The sequence below is a fragment of the Miscanthus floridulus genome, chromosome 10, assembly GCF_019320115.1.
Source record: "Miscanthus floridulus cultivar M001 chromosome 10, ASM1932011v1, whole genome shotgun sequence".
Lineage (NCBI taxonomy): Eukaryota > Viridiplantae > Streptophyta > Magnoliopsida > Poales > Poaceae > Miscanthus > Miscanthus floridulus.
Genome location: NC_089589.1, coordinates 137078527 through 137101092, shown reverse-complemented (window position 1 = coordinate 137101092; position 22566 = coordinate 137078527). Strand labels below are relative to the sequence as shown.

Sequence of the window (22566 nt, the reverse complement as noted above, 5' to 3'; positions counted from 1 at the left end):
GCGGGTTGAATCAGCAATAATTGTAAGGGCGTATCTGCAAAGTCGGCAACGAAAGGGTATCATTCAATCTGAGCCCTTGGATTAGAAATCGACGGCTGAAAACTGATCTGGCGGAAACAAAGAAAAAAAAAGAACCGGGCGGAACAGTGCCTCGGCGGCTTGAACAACGGCAGTGCCATGGCCGGCCAAACGGAGCTCGCGGTTCACGGCTTCCAGCGCACTATTCGACGAAAGAAAAGTGCAGGGGAAGAGAGGAAGGGATGGGGATCTCACCCGAACTGGATTGCGCGAACGGGAAACAGCGACGACGGCTCGGCGCTTGGTGGACTGCGGTGGTCGGCGGCGGCGCTCAAGCGAGATGCGGCTGCGGCTGCTTAAGCGAAAAACCGGGCACTAGATGGGATAGGGGATAGAGGAAAGGCGCGGGCGCTATTTATGGGGCCGAACACTTGGGCGTCACGGCACCGAAGATCGTAGCAGCTCCAGACTTTGGCACCGGTGCAGAACGGAGTCCGGCTTTGCTACGGCGAGAGGAAGAAGGAGCCTGACCAGCGGGCCCGGCTGGTCAGCGGCGGAGGGAGACTTGCGCGGGCCAGCGGGAGCGGCTGGACGCGCGGCTGAGCCGGCGCCTGGCTGGGCCGAGCGACTTGCAAGGGAAAAGCTGAGTTGGGCTGGCGCTGAGCTTCGGCCCAAGTGGAGAGGAAGGGAGAGCAGCGGCCCGGGAAAAGGAAACGGGCCGCGCGGTTAGGAAATGGGGCAGGCCAGAATCAGAGAAAGAATTTACTCTTTTCTTTTTTCTAATTTTTTTTCAAAGCAAGTTCAAAATGAAATCTCTACTCAATTCAAAATCCGAATTCAAACCAAGCAATACAAAAAAAAAATTATGCAACAGCATGAATGCACACTCATTGTTGTTAACCTATATTTGATTTTATTCCTAATAAAATTATTATTTCCTAAATTCAAATGCCCATAAAATGCTTAACAAATCAATTTCCCCTACTTTGAAGTGTTGTAAAATTTAGGGTGTCACATAAAGCTAGGAACTAAATAGCCTTGAACTCAATAGAACATTAGGCTGAGAACAATAGTAATGGAAGTTTCTCAGCACACGTCACTAATGACGTATGCAAAGTGGCATGCATTGTTTAGACTTATAGCACTAGTAACTAGATACATCCTGTACCTGTAACTAATAATGGCCCCTTAAAAACGATGGTTCAGTGTAGTGTGCTCAATTTTCATTAACAACTGTTTGCTTGTTGGTACCAGAACTGAAAACATTTTCCTGTATCCTCTATTTTCTAGGTTTTGGTAGAAGCACATGGCTCAACACGGACACTTATTTTGAATAGGCCAAATCAGCTTAATGTACTCTCCTCCGCAATGGTATGTTAAGAGTTCACTAGTATTACAGTACCGTGTTTACTTTTAGATTAGTAGGTACAGGATGATTGTTCTATCATGTTGCAGATTAAGGGACTCCTGAGGTGTTTCATTGTTTTTGAGAAAGATGACAGAGTTAAATTGTTGATTATGAAGGTATCTCATAGCACTGTGTTTGTATTGTAATTCAATATTTGAGGTGGTCAGTTGTCTAACTTAGATTATAGATGTCTATTAGGCTTCAGCTCACAGAGCTTTCACATGCTCCGACTTCTCCAAATGAACTAGGAGCCATTGAAACAACTATTTTTGGTTTTACTACCGTCAGCTCTACCGCGTACTGTAGCAAGGAGCTGGAGCCATTTAGAGCCATGCCAAATAGGGCATAAACGTGTGTTTCTCCAATAGAAATTAAAATGCCGCAAAACAGTCACAGAGAACATGAGTTGCCCAAGCTAGCATCTCTCAAATAAGAGGTAGAGGTGAAGCATTTTACTCTTTTGCAATTTGAAGCACGTATTGAACTTCTGAATTCATAATGATTCTTGTTGCCACGCTAAGTCTTGCAAAATATACAGGGAACAATATTTGAAAATTGAGCTGCTTGTATTCCAGTGATCTAACTTTTCATTCCTTAAAGCATCGTCAGACTCGCTATAGAGTTTACTTTAACTTGCATTTCTTTCTTCATTTCAGTATGTTTCTCATTTCCTTCTATTAGTTAATTTAAATTGATATGATAATAACTATAATTTTATTACCACTGGGAAACCGTCTGTTGATCTCAATGTTTGTCATTGTGTTGAAGCATGACTTGTTTTCAGGGGAAAGGAAGAGCATTTTGTGCTGGAGGTGATGTTACTGAATGTGTCCGGTCTATACATAACGGTAACTACTTCTTTAGAATGTCTCTAAGGTATCTACTGTCCAATGAAGATTTCTTTGCATGTTTCTAACCGTCTTATGTGTGGCCGAACCGCCTAATCTAATGCTCTCTCAAGGGTACTTGTCCTCCATTAGACACTAAGTACCCAAGGGAAGTGTACTAAATCATGCCGTTCCGTCGAACCCACCCAAAGGGAGAGCTCGAAAATCCACATTTTTCGTCAGGATCATAAATGAGAAGATCAAGCTTACAACATTCTTAGCCATTTCTTACATCACTTTATTACAACATCCGAGTACTTAAACAAGTTGAATGCAACAGCGGGATTAAAACAATTTACATGTAAACGAGTTTATACATTTCAGGTTCACAAGTTTTATCTTGCAGCAGAAAATAACATATGATCAGAGTTACAACAGAAACAAAGATTAATTTAATGACATGGTGAAGCATTAACATTGTGGCCATTTATATACAAGATATGCTAACAGATTTTACATATTTTCTTATAAAACCATTAGTGAGGGTTATAAATAAACACTACGATCGTAGCATGAAAGGAATCCTCTCTGAGCCCACCAGGAGGTTTCCACACACAAGAGTCAGCTCTAGCATCCACCTGTCACCTGCAACAGGAGGAATAAAACCATGAGTACTCGATTGTACTCAGCAAGACTTACCCGACAGGAGGAAAGTAAAAGATTCCAAGGATATGCAAGGCTTATTTGGCTTGCTGGTTATTGCATCTGCAGTAAGCATTACTAAACGTGCATCCTTATATTCAATTTTATTACCAGTCATCATTAGTTTATTAACTTACCATTCTATATAAGCACCTATGCTACTTTCAAGCATGTGGTAAGCAATCAGAACCATTTTACCATCTTTCATATTCCAGTTCTTATTACGGTGCTAGATCATAGCCAAGTCGTACTGTCTCATAGAAACGGCGATTCATGAATCAATGTATCCCAGCTGGGTACCCCAAAACACACGCCCCATTTGTACCCTAGGCATAAATGATACCAACCCATTTCACTCCCGTCGAGGGGTCCACGTACCCTAGGCATAAAGTGCAGAATAATAGGGGTTATGCACCGGGACTTTCCTGGGCAAGATATAACCATGGATTAGCATTCCATCAGGGCGACACGATCACCAAGGCTCCATCTTTCCTGCTTTTCTGGCCGAATCCATGATCCATCGTTGTCCCTATTATGATATACGTAGACGCAACGCAGAAAATGTAATTAACCAACGGCAACCGCAACTCTAAGAATACGATTATGCCTCTCACGCTAACGAGCTAGCTTTAACGGCTAACGCACTAGGCTACGTATCCATATTGACGAATAAGGCATTATTTCCAACAAAAGTTTCGGTTATACCATCCCAAGGTATTTTGACTTTTCATTGATTTAATATATATATTCGAACTAGGGCTCATTAGCTATCTTAGCAAACTAATTATTATGGAGCTAAAAAAATTACAAAGTGCACCTAATAAAATTAGAAATTTACTGTGAAATTTTTAGAGCCAACACTATCGCCAATTTATTACAAAAATTCCTACAAGTTTATATCTTAACAATATTAAGCATCTCAATTTAATTAGATAACTCCTGAAAATACTATGAAACTATGTGAACAAGATATACTAGCAGATAGATCATGATTTAGGAACCTAACAAAATTAGTTTCATAATTTTTGGTTAACTACACAAATTTATATTGAATTTATAAGTTTGCCTTAGAAACTAAATTGGAAAATGCTTAGAAAAGGAGAAGGGCTGGTGGCAACCAATTCGGCCCGGCAACCCAGCGGCCCATGGTGGGGAGCCCGTGTGCTGGCACTTTAGCAAATGAGCCCTCGGACTTTTCCCGAACCACGACTAAGTCCTTATACTATTTCTTCCTTTCTCTAGCGAATTCACTTAACCCCCTAGATTTTTCCAAATTTTCTCGCGCGCACCCCCGGCCACCTCATGCACGGTGGCGCGGCGAGTGGCGGCACTGGGCGTCCACGGCGGTGAAAGCTCTAGTTTGGTTTTGGTGAATTGATGAAACCCTAAGTGCTAACCTAGTTTATCAAGTGATCATGAGATAGGTAGCACACTTCAAGTGGAGAAGCTAATGAAGATCATAACATGACAATGGTGATGGCATGGCGATGATCAAGGGCTTAAACTTGAAAAGAAGAAAGAGAAAAACAAAAAGCTCAAGGCAAAGGTATAACTTGTAGGAGCTATTTTGTTTTGGTGATCAAGACACTTAGAGAGTGTGATCACATTTAGGTTAGATAGCCGTACTATTAAGAGGGGTGAAACTCGTATCGGAATACGGTTATCAAAGTGCCACTAGATGCTCTAACTCATTGCATATGCATTTAGGATCTAGTGGAGTGCTAACACCCTTGAAAATGTTTGTGAAAATATGCTAACACATGTGCACAAGGTGATACACTTGGTGGTTAGCACATTTGAGCAAGGGTGAAGAAGATAGAGGAGATGCCAGCGTCGGTCAAGTGACCGAACACTGGATCTGAATGCACCGGACGCTGACTGCCTGCGTCCGATCATGCTGACCTGGCGGTACAGTAGCTAGGGTATACCACCGGACGCTGGACTGTGTCCAGTCGAGGTGGACCGGACGCGTCCGGTCGAGGAAAAATGGATTTGGACCCTTACTGTACTCGACCGGACGCTGAGGCTCCAGGGTCCGGTCAGTTTAGCCAGAGCGTCCGGTTAGCACTTAGCCGTTGTGATCTGACGGTTCAGTTTTAACTCGAATGACACGTGGCATAAATCAGTGGACCGGACGCTATGTGCAGGGTCCGGTCAGTCTGACCGGAGCATCCGGTCAGAGCGCGTTATGCCCAATGAAGGGGTATAACGGCTCTATTTCGTGGGGGCTTCTATTTAAGCCCCATGGCCGGCTATAGCTCACATCTTTGGCCATTTTCATTGACATAGCAACCTTGTGAGCTTAGCCAAAGCCCTCCCACTCATCTCCATCATTGATTCATCATCATAGTGAGATTGGGAGTGAATCCAAGTGCATTGCTTGAGTGATTGCATCTAGAGGCACTTGGTGTTCGTGTTTCGCTGCGGATTTCACTTGTTACTCTTGGTGGTTGCCGCCACCTAAATGGCTTGGAGCAGCGAGGATCGTTGAGCGGAGGGTGGTGATTGTCTTCGGCTCCGATCGTGGTGATTGTGAGGGGTTCTTGACCTTTCCCCAGCGGAGAGCCAAAATGTACTCTAGTGGATTGCTCGTGGCTTGTGTGATCCTTATCTTGTGTTGGTTGTGTGGCACCCTATTGAGGGTTTAGCGTGTGAAGCCAATTAGCGCATGAACCTCCAAGTGACTGAATCGCCACAACGGGTAGTAGCTTGCCGGCAAGCAAGTGAACCTCGGTAAAAATCATTGTGTTCATCTTTGATTCCGAGGTGATTGGTCTTCATTGTTATTCATCCTTGTGATTGATTGGTTCACTCCTCGACACGGCGGTATAACTATCTTGATCACTCTCATTACTTTTCCGCAAACTAGTTGACAAGCTCTTTAGTGTAGCTAGTTGTGAGAGCTTGCTTGCTTGGTTGGTGTGGCTCTTTAGTTAGCCCTTGAGAGCACACTAACATAGGGTAGTGTCATAGCTATTGTGTGAATAGACACTATCTAAACTAGAATTGTGGTAGGTGGCTTACATTTTAAGTAGGCTAGCGCAACATTTTCTTCGCCTCATAATTGTCTAACCATTTTGTTAAGTGTTGTTGTAGAAATTTTTATTAGGCTATTCACCCCCCTCTAGCTATTAGGACCTTTCAAGTGGTATCAGAGCTGAGGTCACCGTTAATTGAGGCTTAACAACCTTCGGTGTTAAAATGGCTCAAATCAACAACACCAAGAAGCCACCCCAATTTGATGGCTCAAATTATCCTTATTGGAAGTCAAAGATGACCACACACATCAAGTCAATCAATAGAAAGGTGTGGAAGGTGGTAGAAACCAAAATTGAGATTGGTGATCCAGAGAATTCCACCGTGGCCGAAGAAGTGCTTCTCCAAAACAATGACATTGCTCTAAGTGCTATTCATGATGCAATTGATGAGAGAACATTTGAGCAAATTAAGAATATTGAGATGGCTCATGAGGCTTGGAAGAAGTTGGAAGAATCATTTGAGGGCACTCAAGCCGTGAAGGGTGCAAAGGCATACATTCTCAAAGAGAAGTTTGTAAGCTTCAAGATGAAGGAGGATGAGAGTGTGCCGGAGATGTTTCATAGGCTTTAAGTGCTTGTTAATGATCTCAAAGCACTTGGAGAAGAGGTGAAGGACAAGGACTTCTCCCACAAGTTCTTGAGATGCTTGCCTTCAAGATTTGGTACATTGGTCACTATTCTAGTAAGGAGTGGTTTGGACACCATAACACCAAACCAAGTGTTGGGAGACATCATGACCGATGATACATATAGAGATGATGATGAGAAGGAAGAAAAGAAGGAGAAGAAAGATGAGAAGAAGGATGAGAAGAAGAAGAGTGTGGCATTCAAAGCCACATCATCCAAGGGCAAAGCAAAGCAAGAAACATCAAGTGAAGAAGATGAATCATGGGATGATGATGATGATGAGAAGATGGCTCTATTTGTCAAGAGATTTGGCAAGTTCATGGTGAAGAAGGGCTACCGTGCTAGAAGAAAGAAGTCTTCATCCAAGAATAAAGAAGAGTCAAGAAGGTGCTTCAAGTGTGGAAGCAAAGATCATCTTGTTGCTCAATGCCCATACAATAGTGACAATGATGATGACAACAAGAAGAACAAGAAGACGGATAAGAAGGAAAAGAAAGAGAAGAAGGACAAGATGGCCTTCAAGAAGAAGAAGGGTGGTTCATATGTAGTCACTTGGGATAGTGATGCTTCCTCAAGTGATGATGATGATGATGATGATAGTGATGATCACAAGACCACCAAGAAGAAGGTTCTTGCAAGCATTGCCATCAATGAGAAGCCTTCCCTCTTCGAATCTTCATCATGCTTCATGGCTAAGGCCACTAAGGTACAATCTTGTGATGATGAAAGTGATGAAGAACATATTGATGATAATGAACATGAAAAGGAAAATGATAGTGATAGTGATGATGATGAACCTACTAAGGATGAATTATTTGACATGCTAGAAGATGCTAAAGAACACTTTGACATTAAGAGAAGGGAATGCAAGAGCTTGAATAAGGAGGTAAAAGCTCTTAAGCAAGCCCTTGATGAGCTCAAAGCAACTCATGAGAAGCTAGAGGAAGCCCATGAGAAGCTTGGCAAGGCTCACAAAAAGCTTGAAAAAGCTCATTCCACTTTGCTTAATGAACAAGATAAAAAGAAGCATGTTGAAACTTGTGATGTAGGTGTAACTTGTGATTTAATTGATACATCACTATCTATGCCTATCATTGTTGCTCCTACTAACCCTTCTTGTAGCACTTCCACTTCTACCTCATCTAGTAGTGATGGTCTCACTTGTGATGCCTCACTAGTGGTTGAGAATGAGAACCTCAAGAAGGAGGTCACTAAGCTCACTCACACCTTAGCTAAGGCTTATGGTGGTGAGGACCGCTTGCTTATGTGCTTGGGTAGCCAAAGAGCTTCTCTCTACAAAGAGAGATTGGGCTATACCCCCAAGAAAGGCAAGGCGACCTTTGCTCCTCACAAGACTAGTTTTGTGAAGAACAATGGTCAATTTTACACTAGTTGCAAGTAAGTTGGTCATAAAGAGCATGAATGCACCAACAAGAGCAAAAATGCTAATGTATCCGCCCTTAAGCTTGATTCATGCTATATGCTTACTAAGGGTACAAATGGTGTAAAGGCTAAGTTTATTGGTAAACCATGGATGGGCTCAAAGAAGAAAGCCATTTGGGTACCAAAGAGCTTAGTGACTAACCTTCAAGGACCCAAGCAAGTTTGGGTACCGAAAAGGAATTGATCTTCTTTTGTAGGTTAATTATAAAGCCGGAGGAAGGCATTGGGTTCTTGATAGTGGGTGCACTCAACACATGACCGGTGATGCAAGAATGTTCAACTCAATCAACACCAATGACAATGATGGTTATGATAGTATCACATTTGGTGATAATGGCAAAGGCAAGGTCAAAGGGCTTGGTAAGATTGCAATATCAAATGACATGAGCATATCCAATGTGTTGCTAGTAGAGAGCTTGAACTTCAATTTGCTATTCGTGGCTCAATTGTGTGATCTTGGATTCAAATGCATATTTGGGGTAGATGATGTAGAAATCATAAGTGTAGATGGCTCTAATTTGATCTTCAAAGGTTTTAGATATGAGAATCTATACTTGGTTGATTTCAATTCTAGTGAAGCTAGATTATCTACATGCTTGTTCACTAAGTCTAGCATGGGTTGGTTATGGCATAGAAGGTTTGGTCATGTTGGAATAAAACAATTGAATAGATTGGTTAAGCATGACTTAGTTAAAGGCTTGAAAGATGTTGTGTTTGAGAAGGATAAACTTTGTAGCTCTTGTCAACCCGGCAAACAAGTTGGAAACACCCATCCTAAGAAAAGCATGATGAGCACTAGTAAAGCATTTGAGTTATTGCACATGGATTTGTTTGGGCCAACACAATACACTAGTATCGGTGGAAACAAATATGGATTTGTGATAGTGGATGACTACACTAGATACACATGGGTATTCTTTCTAGTGGACAAAAGTGATGTATTTGCAACATTCAAATCATTTGTCAAAGGCATTCACAATGAGTTTGAAACAACCATCAAGAGAGTTAGAAGTGACAATGGTAGCGAGTTCAAGAACACTAGAATTGATGAGTTATGTGATGAATTTGGAATTAGACATCAATTCTCGGCTAAGTACACACCCCAATCAAATGGCCTTGTTGAGAGGAAGAATAGAACACTCATTGATATGGCAAGGTCTATGCTTAGTGAGTACAATGTGAGTCAATCTTTTTGGGCCGAAGCTATCAACACGGCTTGCTATTGTAGCAACCACCTCTATTGTCACCGATTGAAAGAGAAGACACCATATGAGCTCTTGAATGGTAGAAAGCCCAACATTGCATATTTTAGGGTCTTTGGTTGCAAATGCTACATCTTGAAGAAAGGCACTAGATTGGGCAAGTTTGACAAGAAATGTGATGAAGGATTCCTACTTGGTTATTCCACTACAAGCAAAGCATATAGAGTTTGGAATTTGGATAGTGGTACTCTTGAGGAGGTTCATGATGTTGAATTTGATGAAACCAAGGGTTCACAAGAAGAAGATGAGAACTTGGAAGATGTTAGAGGCATTCAACTTTCAAATGCCATGATGAACATGGATATTGGTGAATTGAGGCCTAGGCAAGTGAATGATGATGAAGATGATCAAGTGCAAGTGCTCTCTAACTCAAATGTGCAAGATGATACAAATCAAGTTAGTGCAAGTGGCTCTCATGACAATGAACAAGATCAAGTGGCTAGTACATCATCTCAACCCAATGATCAAGCAAGTGCAAGCAATCAAGTTCCAATCCTCCAACCAACCAATGTTGCAAGGGATCATCCATTGGACACTATAATTGGAGATATTTCAAGAGGTGTACAAACAAGATCAAGATTGGCATCATTTTGTGAGCATTTCTCATTTGTGTCATCCATTGAACCAAAGAAGATAGATGAAGCTTTGAAGGATGTTGATTGGGTCAATGCTATGCATGAAGAGCTTAACAACTTCATAAGAAATCAAGTATGGGAGTTGGTAGAAAGACCAAAGGGACACAATGTGATTGGAACCAAATGGGTCTTTAGAAACAAGCAAGATCAAGATGGAATAGTAGTAAGGAACAAAGCAAGATTAGTAGCACAAGGCTATACACAAATTGAAGGTCTTGACTTTGGAGAAACATATGCCCCGGTTGCTAGATTGGAAGCAATTAGAATCATGCTAGCCTATGCTTGTGCCCACAACATCAAGCTCTATCAAATGGATGTTAAGAGTGCATTTCTCAATGGCTACATCAATGAAGAAGTATATGTTGAGCAACCTCCCGGTTTTGAAGATGATAAGAAGCCCAACCATGTATACAAGTTGAAAGCTTTGTATGGTTTGAAGCAAGCACCAAGAGCATGGTATGAGAGATTGAGGGACTTCCTCCTCTCTAAAGGGTTCACAATGGGCAAGGTTGACACCACTCTTTTCATCAAGAAGATTGGAAAAGACTTGTTTGTGTTGCAAATCTATGTTGATGACATCATATTTGGATCAACAAATCAAGATTTTTGTGATGAGTTCAGAAAGATGATGGCTAATGAGTTTGAGATGTCCATGATTGGAGAGTTAAGTTATTTCCTTGGTCTTCAAATCAAGCAATTGAAGAATGGTACATTTGTAAGTCAAGGCAAGTATATCAAGGACATGATCAAGAAGTTTGGCATGAGTGATAGCAAAGTCATTAGCACACCAATGGGAACCAATGGCAACTTGGATAGTGATGCAAGTGGAAATATGGTGGATCAAAAGTTGTATCGGTCTATGATTGGAAGCCTACTCTATGTGACCGCATCAAGGCCGGATGTCATGTTTAGTGTATGCATGTGTGCAAGATTTCAAGCCTCACCAAGAGAAAGCCATTTGAAGGCTACAAAGAGGATATTGAGGTACTTGAAGCATACACCAAATGTTGGTTTGTGGTATCCCAAAGGAGCAAAGTTTGAGCTAGTTGGTTACTCCAACTTGGACTATGCGGGATGCAAGGTTGAAAGGAAGAGCACCTCGAGCACATGTCAATTGTTGGGAAGATCACTTGTTTCATGGTCATCAAAGAAGCAAAATAGTGTTGCCTTATCAACCGTCGAAGCCGAATACATATCCGCCGGTAGTTGTTGTGCACAAATACTTTGGATGAAGGCCACCTTGAGTGACTTTGGAATCAAGTTCAAAAAGGTGCCATTGCTATGTGACAATGAGAGTGCAATCAAGCTAACCAACAATCCGGTTCAACATGCAAGAACAAAGCACATTGATGTCCGCCACCATTTCATAAGAGATCACCAACAAAAAGGGGACATTTGCATTGAGAGTGTAGGCACCGAAGATCAACTTGCCGATATATTCACCAAGCCATTGGATGAGAAAAGGTTTTGCAAGCTAAGAAATGAGTTGAACATATTGGATTTCTCAAATATGTGTTGATGCACCCCCACTTATATGACATGCCTCTCCTTCGAGCAATCCAAGGTAAAAGTTGATTGGCATGACATTCATCTTTGCTAAGGACATGATTAGTGCATCCAGTCATACTTTCAACTTTATTAGGACCTTTCAAGTAGTTCTATTTTATTAGGCTCATTCATGAAAATCAAATAATTTTGATGTTTATATGATATCACTATTGCTTCTATGCTTGATTTGATCTAGTGATAGCATATGACATGTTTATGGGCTTGTAAACCTAGTGTTTAATCTAGAAAATGAGCTCTAAGTGTTTAACTCAACATGGTACAAGATAACCCTTATTTGGAGGTGTGAAGAAGCTTGTCCTTGGATCAAACCGAGTTAAATATCTTTGGCATATATTCTAGTTTGAACCAAATTTGGGAAAAAGATCCTCACCCCATTGATTAACATTGATAATCTCGACCCTACAAGTAATACTATCTATATTTAGAACCTTTGTGGTCATTGATGACAAAGGGGGAGAGAAACAAAGATAGTAGTAGAAATAGTGAGAAATATCATAAAGGGAGAGAAACACAAAGATATCTTGATATATGACATAGGGGGAGAGATATGACAAAGGAAAGGGACCACCTAAAATTTTGAGCACACAAGTAGGGGGAGCAAGCTCATGAACTTGTATGGTGCATTTGAATGTGCATTTCATATGTTTGCTTGCATAGCATAAGTTCTAAATTTAAAATGTTCATGCTTGTGTGATGTATGCTAGTTGTAGGTTTGAATGATGAAATGCAAACTAGCAAGTTTAGGATATCTAGTGATTTCACTTCCAAATATTTCTAAGTGGTATTGAGCTAACCATGGTGCTAAGGATAATATATTGGTGCACTCCGATTGGTATCACGCTTCAAAGGTCCATCTTTTATACCTCAGCATCATGTGGTAGACATTGACTCCTATATTTCCTATCTAAGCATATGTGCAAGCTACAATCCAAACTCTTAGCACATATGTAGGGGGGGCAATTGCTACCACTTGGGGTTCATGAAACTTGTCCATATCCTTTTACACATGGTAAATATGCTTGGGCAAGCAACATGGATTCAATTAAATTTCAATTCATATCTTTGTATAAGGGTTGTCATCAATTACCAAAAACAGAGAGATTGAAAGCTCTAGTTTGGTTTTGGTGAATTGATGAAACCCTAAGTGCTAACCTAGTTTATCAAGTGATCATGAGATAGGTAGCACACTTCAAGTGGAGAAGCTAATGAAGATCATAACATGACAATGGTGATGGCATGGCGATGATCAAGGGCTTAAACTTGAAAAGAAGAAAGAGAAAAACAAAAAGCTCAAGGCAAAGGTATAACTTGTAGGAGCTATTTTGTTTTGGTGATCAAGACACTTACAGAGTGTGATCACATTTAGGTTAGATAGCCGTACTATTAAGAGGGGTGAAACTCGTATCGGAATACGGTTATCAAAGTGCCACTAGATGCTCTAACTCATTGCATATGCATTTAGGATCTAGTGGAGTGCTAACACCCTTGAAAATGTTTGTGAAAATATGCTAACACATGTGCACAAGGTGATACACTTGGTGGTTAGCACATTTGAGCAAGGGTGAAGAAGACAGAGGAGATGCCAGCGTCGGTCAAGTGACCGGACGCTGGATCTGAATGCACCGGACGCTGACTGCCTGTGTCTGGTCACGCTGACCTAGCGGACAGTAGCTAGGGTATACCACCAGACGCTGGACTGTGTCCGGTCGAGGTGGACCGGACACGTCCGGTCGAGGAAAAATGGATTTGGACCCTTACTGTACTCGACCGGACGCTGAGGCTCCAGGGTCCGGTCAGTTTAGCCGGAGCGTCCGGTTAGCACTTAGCCGTTGTGATCTGACGGTTCAGTTTTAACTCGAATGACACGTGGCATAAATCAGTGGACCGGACGCTGTGTCCAGGGTCCGGTCAGTCTGACCGGAGCGTCCAGTCAGAGCGCGTTATGCCCAGTGAAGGGGTACAACGGCTCTATTTCGTGGGGGCTTCTATTTAAGCCCCATGGCCGGCCGTAGCTCACATCTTTGGCCATTTTCATTGACATAGCAACCTTGTGAGCTTAGCCAAAGCCCTCCCACTCATCTCCATCATTGATTCATCATCATAGTGAGATTGGGAGTGAATCCAAGTGCATTGCTTGAGTGATTGCATCTAGAGGCACTTGGTGTTCGTGTTTTGCTGCGGATTTCGCTTGTTACTCTTGGTGGTTGCCGCCACCTAGACAGCTTGGAGCAGTGAGGATCGTTGAGCGGAGGGTGGTGATTGTCTCCGGCTCCGATCGTGGTGATTGTGAGGGGTTCTTGACCTTTCCCCAGCGGAGAGCCAAAAGGTACTCTAGTGGATTGCTCGTGGCTTGTGTGATCCTTATCTTGTGTTGGTTGTGCGGCACCCTATTGAGGGTTTGGCGTGTGAAGCCAATTAGCGCGTGAACCTCCAAGTGAGTGAATCGCCACAACGGGGAGTAGCTTGCCGGCAAGCAAGTGAACCTCGGTAAAAATCATTGTGTTCATCTTTGATTCCGAGGTGATTGGTCTTCATTGTTATTCGTCCTTGTGATTGATTGGTTCACTCCTCGACACGATGGTATCACTATCTTGATCACTCTCATTACTTTACCGCAAACTAGTTGACATGCTCTTTAGTGTAGCTAGTTGTGAGAGCTTGCTTGCTTGGTTGGTGTGGCTCTTTAGTTAGCCTTTGAGAGCACACTAACATAGGGTAGTGTCATAGCTATTGTGTGAATAGACACTATCTAAACTAGAATTGTGGTAGGAGGCTTGCATTTTAAGTAGGCTAGCGCAACATTTGCTTCGCCTCATAATTGTCTAACCATTTTGTTAAGTGTTGTTGTAGAAATTTTTATTAGGCTATTCACCCCCCCTCTAGCCATTAGGACCTTTCAGCCGGCCACCAGGGGCCTACGCGGACCCATTTAGCGGGTTGGTCGCCATCTACGGCTAAATGTGCCAAGATGGGTGGTAGTTAGGAGCTTGGAGGCACACTAGTGTGAGCTACAGCGGTGAGCGACAATCCGCAGCGGTGGCACGCTCATTCTGATGAGAGAAGAGGATGGAGGGGGAGGAAAAGTGGTGCGCGAGCACCAGTGACATACCATGAGTACATGGGAGAGACTCCGTGTGGTGCTGGCCATGTACGACCGAGCGTGATGGCGGTGCTCCGTGATGGACACTGACACGTCACCACGCCATCGATGAGCATCCTGGCCAAAATAGCGTAAGCATCGGATGGAGGGAGTCAAGGCGAGCTCAGGGTTACGAGCAATCGAACTGCTACCACTCCTACATGCCTTACCTCCCAACCTTCTGATTCGGCGACGCCCATGACCGGCGATGAGCAAAAGGCCAAATTGCCGCTCGGTAGGGCATGACCGAGCTTGAGGGGGAAGAGACAACTAGCCTACTTCCTAAGCTACCCGCTAGAGCGAGGAATTATACGGCGAAGCTGCTGGCGCTAGGAGGAAAGGAGGAGCGGTGGCTTAGCACACCGTGAGGTCATGGAGAGGGTACACGAGTGAACCCGAGCAAGTTAAGATGGGTGGCTCCGCTCGATGGTGGCAGCAGTACGAGCCTGTGTGTACGGACGATGAGATCTCAAGGCTTGGCACGAAGCACTCAGAATGGCATGGCCAGACCCGAGCAGGGCTCCCCAGCATTGGCTAGCGAGGGCTAGTGAGGCAGGGAGGTATCCCATCGCCGCTGTGACCAGGGTCATCGACCTAGACGCGGCGGGCAGCGGCACACGCTCAGTGACTCGACGCGGTAGGTAAAATGAAGGGCGAGGCGAGCACCACAACGGCAAGGCAGCGACAGCCGCAGCTCCGTCTCGACTACACGCGTAGCTCGGCTCCTGGATGTTGGTGCGCACACACCGCGGTAGTGGGACCAGACTGCAGCCAACCGGGTTGGCCAACACAAGGCCAGGGCATAGCGCGACATCGGCCTAGTGCACGAGCTAGCTAGAGACCGTAGCTCGGTCATGACGTGAGCCCGGCGGCAAAAGCGTTGTGCCCACGGTGACCGTGAACTCAGATCGAGCGACTGCTATTGGTGATGTGCACGCATTTTAAAGCAAAGCGAAAGCTACTAACGATCGCAATTGAGGCCCAACTAATTCGCCTATCCTAAAGTCAACGTTACCTGTGACCTAGCAAAGCCATCGCCATGGCTAGAGAGAATTGAGGCCCAACTAATTCCCCTATCCTAAAGTCAACATTACTAGTGACCTAGCAAAGCCATCGCCATGGCTAGAGAGCAACCAGAGTGGGGATAGAAGGATGCCAACATGAGCTCATTGCGCTGAACGCTAGTTCATGAACAGATCGTCAACAACATGGTTACAGCACGTTCCAACGAAGTTTGGCGAATTTTTAAGAAAGCAACGTGACACCCAGCGCAATTACGACCTACCCCATGCCCAAGAGCTTACTCAGATGCAACCAACAATACAAGAATATGAAACTAGTGTTTAAACATTTTAGTTAGAAGTTAAATGCCAAAATGGCATTGCCTACTACTCTTTCAGACTTAGAAAAGACAATAGTTCAGTTTGAACTGAACAACCATGAACAATTTTGCCACAATTTTTAAAAGGCCTAATCTTGATTAACTTCAACCAACAAGTACTTCATGCAATAGTCCATACTTTATACTAAACCATAGGAACAAAATATTTAAGCACTATTTAATTACTTTGCTCAATATAACTCGCCAAAAATAGTACTTTAACATAAGTTCAGACCTTTGCCGACTTAACGAAAAGGTTGATTTTAATTCCCAATTTGATTTTTGGAGCTCCCAAGAACATTAGTTAACACGTTTATTTTCCAAAAAGTAAAGTTGCATTTTCATCTACACCACTTGCTCATCATCTTTACATAAGCACTATACACAAGTTACATTTTATTTTTGTTTATAGAAATTGTTTTTCATACCAAACAATTAAAACTACTTATTTTATTCTACTTGTTAGAATTTTCATTAGCACATTTACGCACTGAGTGAATTAACTTAGATATTTATTTGATTTCTCTCAACCATAAAAGTGAGTCGCACAGGGTTTGTTTATCATTTCATGTGTGTTTTAAATTTTTAAAACTCGAGAACTTGTTTTGCTAATTTCTCTTAGGCCTTAACCTAGGTGCTAAGCAAGCTCGTAACACTAGTGGTGTTACGTTATGTTACCTGACTCAACACGCATGCTACATGTTTCAGATGGTCTAAGGTTGTTCTACATGTTTTGTTGACTGTGTTGTGTGTATAATTCTTAAATCAGAAAGCTGGAAATGGGGTGCTGATTTCTTCAGAGATCTATATTTGTTAAACTACATGAGTGCAACATATATCAAACCTCAGGTGAGCTGCATCCATTCACATTAATTCATTCTAATTATTCACTTCTCTGTTCGTTGCCTCTAAATTAAATGCTTAGACAATTTAACTATAGGTTTCTCTTCTTACTGGAATTGTCATGGGTGGAGGTGCTGGTGTTTCTTTACATGGGAGATTTCGAGTTGCCACTGATAACACGGTATACACTAGAAACCAAAATCAAGTGACATTTTTCTTACGTTGTCACTTTTACTTATCTATTCAAGACAGCTAGTAGTTTTGAAGCACAAAAAGTTCGCGTGTCATGATGCAGCTCGAGATCTGCTTGTTTAAGGTTCTGCTGAATATAAACTTTCAGGCATAGTATTCATCACAAAAAAAGACCCAGGATCACTGCCTTTCACTACCTTTTCTGTTGGATATTACGCCTGAATGTTTAATTGTTTATTGGACTATATTTCAGTTATGGTGCATATATAGTTTCCTTTTTGTGAGCTTGATGAGTGATATTAGTTCTTTTACTCATTTGGAATATTGAGAATCTCGCTTTATTTTTATTAGAAAATCGTAGCATTTTCAAGGGCCAAAATATGGGTCATTTACATTTCAAATATTACTGCAGGTTTTTGCAATGCCAGAAACAGCTCTTGGTTTCCTTCCAGGTGTAGGGGCCACATATTTTCTGTCTCGGCTTCCTGGCTTCTATGGTTATCTAATATTTATCATTGCAATTTATTTAATGTTTCTATGTATTATTAACAGTATGGAATACTATGCATCCTCGGATTATTCTTTAGTTTGCAGTTTTACAAATGATTTTTAGCAAGTGTGCTAGATTTTTAAGGAAATGATCTATGCAATTATGTAAGTAATTATGAAGATATAATTATATAAAGAAATAAAGAGTGGCCAAGTTTCTTGTATTCTATTTGATTTTTGGTTTCATATTTTGGTGGTAAAGGTATCTTGAGAGATACTGTTAACTAAAATGTTATCTTAATTTTTTACAGGAGAGTATGTTGCTCTTGCTGGTGCCAGATTGGATGGTGCTGAAATGCTGGCATGTGGTCTGGCTACTCATTTTGTCCAGTCAAATGTAGGTTCACTTGTAATTTAAAATTTAACTGGGCTGCCAATTTTTGCTTCCGGTTATGATGTTTGCTGTTGTATTTGTGGTTATTATTCTTTGGAACATGCTACATAAATCCTGACATTATTCATATATAACATTCGAATGCTTTCAAATTTATAGGCCTGCTTCATTGAAGTCATGTATGTCGTATATTAGTCAACAACTCCTAGTAAATACTCTTTGTTAATTTACCAGAGACTACTATTGCTCCAAGAATCCCTCAAAAAGCTGGACACCTCCAATACTTTTGCCGTGTGTAGTACAATCGATCATTTTGCTCAACAGCCATCATTGAAAGAAAATAGTTCCTTGAATAGGTAAGGGTGTTTCTGATTGAATGACTGAAATATGCCCCATTGATAATGTCACTAATTTTTCAATCTCTGGCGCACTCCAGGTTGGAAATAATCAATAAATGCTTTTCTAAAAGCACAGTTGAAGAAATTATATCCACTCTAGTGAGTTTGTTAAAGTAAATATAGGTTTCTATGCGTTCACCTTTTCTGTCTTGACAAATTATTAAATACATATTTATCGTGTCAGGAGCAAGTGGCCTCAAATTTGGCTGATCAATGGGTTGCTAGGACAATCCAGTATTTAAAGAAGGCTTCTCCTACTAGTCTGAAAATCACTCTGAGATCGGTATCCATTAGAAACCACACCCCATATATATAGCTGTGTGCACCAGAATATAGTTGTTTCATTATTTGTTTTGTGCCTTGGAATTCAGATAAGAGAAGGGAGAACACAAACTGTTGGGGAGTGCTTGCATCGGGAATATAGGGTGATTTGCCATCTCATACGTGATGACTTCAGCCGAGACTTCTATGAGGTAATTAAATATGGACATTATCAACACTGCTATTGTAACAGGCGTGATGGGGGGAGGGGGTGGCAGCGGCTATGGAGGTGGCGGCTAGGGCTTAGGGCGTGGGGGAGAGGGGGCGGTGCAGGGAGAGGGAGAGAGGAGGCGACAGCAGCAGAGGGGAAGGGAGAGGGATAGAGGAAGGAGCAATAGCTCTATTTTTGCTTGATTAGATTGATTACATCCTCTCTATATTTATAGTCCCTATAGGACTTGTATTCCAAGCAACTAAGAGAGATATCCTTATAGATTGGATTCTGCTTTCCTAAACAATCCAAACTCTAGTTTTCCTAATTTATTCCTTACTCCTATTTTATGCCTCTAATTTCTTCCGGGCGGCGGGAGGCGCAGAGGTGGCGTTGCTGCCCCTAGGAGCGTGCCCCCTCCTTGGGCCGCAGCCGGCCCGCTTGCTGGTCCGCTGGTTCCGTGCTCGGAGCGCGCTATCGGACATGTTACATCACTCCCCCACTCTCCGATCAGCGCGTCCTCGCGCTGAAGTTGTATCCAAGTGCTGACGCATTGGTAGGGTAGGGATGTCCTGGGAGGATGGCTTCGATGCCGGTGATGAGTCGACCCTGAATTGGGTCTGCATTGAGGTTGTTGCCAGTGCGTTCTGCGATGAACTCAAGGAGGTAGAGTAAGTTGCCAATGTAGCCGTAGAAGAAGTAGGTGTATGGTCTAATCACTCCTCCTGTTGTTTTTATTATTTGTGGAGCGCCCACGAGCAAGTGGCGCCGGATGGCGGCGTCGGCGGCGAAGTCCTGCATCTCTTGTGATGGTTGCATGAAGTCGTTGTAGTAGTTGGCATTGTTATGGAGGAGGTAGACGTCCACGCGCCGCCAAATAGTGTCGGTGGAACGTCTGGCCGGTGTCATCGTCAGGTCCAGCATTTCTCCGAACATGAAGGAGCCCCTGTCAAATTCGTTGGGAGATAGTCATTGCAACTCGGAGTCGGGTCGGAGGGCGATGAAGACATTGTCAGCGCGGAATATCTGTCATCCTAGGCTGTCGAGGAAGATGACCGTAGTAGATGGTACTACGCCCTGCGGCCAGGGGCGTCCCAACAAGATGCCCGTGGGAGTGGCATTCTAGTGGGGGTGCCATCGGTGGTGGGTGGCAGCCGAGAGCCAGGTACCTTATATTTTCTGGATCACCTCGTAGCATAGCTTCAAGCAGGTCTGGAAGTAGTGGTGATGCCACCAGGATGTAGAGGTGTGCGTCGAAGAAGAGCAGGCTTTGGTCAATGTACCAAGCTGGTGCATCCGTCCCATCGGTGATGGTGAGCGTGATGTGCTGTAGCTCACGTTGTTGCAGTATAGCTCGGCCAAGATTGTCGAAGATGGGCATGTTGGTGTTGATGTAGTCGAGGGCGGTGGGGCGTCGAGATTGGCTTGCCCGGTTCATGATGTCGCGAGGCGGTGACGATGCTGCCGTGGGGTGTAGAGAAGCCGTCCACTCCTGGAGTGTCCTAGTGGTGGCCAGTGGTGCAGGGAGGGCGAGGATGACCTCGGGGGTGCGCCGGGGCTGCACGTACGGCGTTGAAAGAGATGGATCGCCCATTGTGGAAGTAGTGTAGCTCCGTGGTGGAGAAGTCCCAAGTGAAGCACCCAAGGTCTACCAGCAAGGGCGTGCCGAGGATGACGTCGATGTTGTTGCCGATCTCGAAGGGGAAGGTGTCGATCTGGAAGCTCTCCGTGTCAATGCAGAGGGGTACGGAGAAGGTCGCTGCTCGACACGAGACCTCATTGCCGCTGCCCACAAGGATGGTGGTGTGGATGTGCTGCTCGAGGAGGCCTATAGCTCAGGCGATGTTGATGTCGATGACATTATGCGTGGCTCCTGTGTCGACCAAGATGTGGACGCCGGTGCCCAAGATTGCTCCTGCAAGATACATTGGAGCGGAGCCACAAACCGCTGATTGGGTGGTGCTGATCATCATGAGTAAGCTATTGGTGGAGTCTGCAGTGTCATAGTCATTGATGCCGATAATTTTGAAGAGGTTCTTGCACTAGTGGTCGCATGTAAACGGGTCATCGCAGGTGAAGCAGAGTCCTGAGCGGCGTCGTTCCGTCATCTCCGCTGAGGTGAGGAGCTTGAGGGGTCACTGAAGATCCGTCGCTGGTGTACCTGGTATTGTTGTTGGGGATGCTGCCGGGGTCGTCACATCCGAAGGTAGGTTTGAATTGACTACCGCTTCAGAGGTGTTGGGGTGGTTGAAGAGGTGGCCGAACTCCTTCCTCCACTCACTGGTGATCTCGCGGATGTCGCGGTACATGTTTGGGCGGGGCGGCTTGCTGTTGCTGGAGCGAGTATCATTGTCGGTGAGCTTGGTGGTGGCGAAGATGGATGTGGGGGCGCTGCGTGGTGTCGAGGGCGACGAAGGTGCAATGGCGCCGTGCCGCGGCGTACTACTGCTGCGGTCCGTGGTGGTGGAGGCTCCAATATTGGTCATCGGATCATAGTTGTTGTTGACGACGTAGAAGCCGTTGTCCTAAAGGATGAATCGACTTTTGGGGTTGTTCTTGCCAGAGTTCTCCATCGTTGTGGTTGGGATCGTTCTGGTCTCTAGATACCAGGTGTAACAGGCGTGATGGGGGGAGGGGGCGGCTGCGGCTATGGGGGTGGCGGCTAGGGCTTAGGGCGTGGGGGAGAGGGGCGGGCGCAGGGAGAGGGAGAGAGGAGGCGGCGGGAATAGAGGGGAAGGGAGAGGGATAGAGGAAGGAGCAATAGCTCTATTCTTGCTTGATTAGATTGATTACATCCTCCCTATATTTATAGTCCCTATAGGACTTGTATTCCAAGCAACTAAGAGAGATATCCTTATAGCTTGGATTCTCCTTTTCTGAACAATCCAAACTCTAGTTTTCCTAATTTATTCCTTACTCCTATTTTATGCCTCTAATTTGTTTCGGGTGGCGGGAGGCGCAGAGGGGGCGTCGCTGCCCCTAGGCGCGTGCCCCCCTCCTTGGGCCGCGGCCGGCTTGCTTGCTGGCCCTCTGGTTCCGGGCTGGGAGCATGCTATCGGATGTGTTACAGCTATGTATACTTCATTGCCATTGCACAGAAATATCTCTGTACCTAACATTCAATTCCCATTGCAGGGATGCAGGGCTATACTATTAGATAAAGATCGAAGACCAAAGGTTCAGATAATTTTATATTTAGAACATTTGCATCAAATTTGTTTCTGAGAGCTTATATTATCTGTTACAACCTTTAGAAAATGGTGATTCTTTATTTGGGACTTGCAGTGGATGCCTCCCAATTTGGAACAAGTACATGATGAGGTAGTTGAAGAATATTTCTCAAGAATTGATGATCCACAGTGGGAAGATTTGAACCTACCCGACAGACGTTCTCATGGAAGAATTATTGAGTCCAAGATTTGATGGGAGTCTTTGGTGATGAGTTTAATGGAGCCTCGGTTGTGGTCAGAATAACAAATCATCTCATCTTTAAAGAGTCTGTGTAGACTGAAGACTACTGTTAAAATAAAACTGAATATGCTGTATAGGTCAACTTATATATTTGTTATTTAATTTGTATGGCTAGACTATCAGCCAACTCATCTCGTTTGGCCACTCGAGCATGCTCATTTTGCTCACGATCCATGGTAATACACTACTAGAGGATAGGCTATCACTGTCGGTTCTTCAATTGAATTTGACAGTTTTAGGTATCTACTGCCGGTTCCA

At 43.7% G+C, this 22566-nt stretch overlaps 1 pseudogene; it reads left to right on the top strand.

Moving 5' to 3' along the window:
• Positions 1 to 1305: 1305 nt before the first annotated feature.
• LOC136485811 (3-hydroxyisobutyryl-CoA hydrolase 1-like) lies at positions 1306 to 22260 on the top strand (annotated as a pseudogene).
• The last annotated feature ends 306 nt before the right edge of the window (positions 22261 to 22566 follow it).